Raw genomic sequence first — 1,784 nt, 5'->3', positions numbered from 1 at the left:
CTGAGTCTGAGACCTTAAATCCATAGCAAACCATGAGTTAAAGAATATGCATTTGCCTAATTTCTGATGGTGCTCTTTGCATCCCTTGAGATCATGAAAGAGAAAGGGAAAGAGATCATGAAAGAGAAAGAGGTAAAGAATTGGGGGACATGGGGCCAGACAGATTGGAAATGTCTCTGCTTAGGAGAAGCTGCTGGAGAGGGCTTTCAGGAGGTAAGTTTTGAGGATCAGCCTGCTATGAGGTCAGCTCTGGAATGTGCTGGTTCCTACTGCCTTTGCATCAGTATTTCTCAAACTTGCCTGCACATTAGACTCACCTAGAGAGTTTTAAATAATCCCAGTTAAAATTGACCCTGATCTATCAAATCAGTTTATCAAGTAAATCAGTTTTGGGGGCTGGGACCAAGGTGTCAGTATTTTTTAAATGTCACTATTTAAAAAAAATTCCTCAGGCAATTTAACATGTACCCATTGCAGAACCACTTGCTTCAAGCTTTCTTTCTTTGTGCAGAACACTAATTCTCACACATTAGCAGTGAAGCTTTGCTTGAAAAGGTGGCTAACACCCAGATTCCCAGGCCCCAACCCCAAGTTTCTGATTCAGTAGATTGAGAGTAGGATCCAGGCATCTGTGTTTCTAACAAGCTCCCAGGTGACATTGATAGGACTCCTTGAAGGTGCATTCTATGAGCAAACAAGGCCTAGAAGTTTACCTTAAGAAAAAGGTAAGCAATATATTTTGAAAGTGGTTAAAATATTTAATAATTCATAACTGTATATGACTTGTGTTTTGTGTTTTTGGAATAGTTAGGATTAATAATTCCAGAATGTACAATAATTTTTAACTTGTCTCATTGCCTAAGAAGCATGACACAGAGACCAACTGTCTCCAATCCAGGGAGAAAGACCTTTGCACAAAGATCACTGGAAGAGGTTCACATCCTCTCAGTTATCTCAATGCACCCTGCATATTAGAGTCCTCATGCAAAAGATACTAGATTTTGGTTGACATGCTGGGAAATCTAACTTACTGAGTTTGAGGAGGGTCTTGCATGCTCAATAATTTCATTTTTATATACACATATAATGTATAGTATATATTATAATGTTATATATTATTACCTATAATATGATGCATTAAATAATGAGATATACATCTCATTATTTAAGTTTTAGATTTTTTAGAGAAGTTTTAGTTTACTGAAAAATTGAACAGAAGACTATATTTCAGGGATCATTTCTATAGTTCATTACTAGAGAAGCTTCTCTGAACATGTAGAGCACTCAAAACCAAGAGGAGGAGGCACAGTGTTCTCTCCTGAGTGCGAAGCCAGTTTTTGGTGTTGCTTTTTGCAACTGCCAATAGCCATTGATGCTCATTCTTCTCTTCCTTTGGAAGAGTAAGAGGGAGAGAACACAGTCTGAGTGGTAAAAAAAAAAAAAAATTGAACAGAAAGTACAGAGAGTTCCCATATACTCTTATCAACTTCATACAGCTTTCTCTATTACTAACATCTTTCATTTGTGTGGTGCATTTCTTACACTAGATGAGCCAATATTGACACGTTATTATTAGCTAAAGTTCATAGCTTACATTGGAATTAATTCTATTGTTTTGCCAAATGTATAAGATCATTTATCTATCATTATATTATCATACAGCATAGTTTAATCACCCTAAAAATACCCCATGCTTCACTTACTCATCTTTCCCTTTCTTTCCTCAAATTCCTGACAATCCCTGAAGTTTTCACTGCCTATGGATTTTCCTTTTCCAGAATGTC

The 1,784-nt window shown here is 36.7% G+C and overlaps 1 non-coding gene across 1 annotated transcript; it reads left to right on the top strand.

Moving 5' to 3' along the window:
- Nucleotides 1-1,216: 1,216 nt before the first annotated feature.
- LOC112304281 (small nucleolar RNA U3) lies at nt 1,217-1,430 on the top strand. The gene has a single exon (XR_002974726.1). It is a non-coding gene; the product is annotated as a small nucleolar RNA U3 (small nucleolar RNA).
- The last annotated feature ends 354 nt before the right edge of the window (nt 1,431-1,784 follow it).

This window comes from Desmodus rotundus, chromosome 6 (assembly GCF_022682495.2).
Source record: "Desmodus rotundus isolate HL8 chromosome 6, HLdesRot8A.1, whole genome shotgun sequence".
Classification (NCBI taxonomy): domain Eukaryota; kingdom Metazoa; phylum Chordata; class Mammalia; order Chiroptera; family Phyllostomidae; genus Desmodus; species Desmodus rotundus.
Note: the sequence above shows the minus strand (reverse complement) of the source record. Positions and strands in the feature narration are given on the sequence as shown.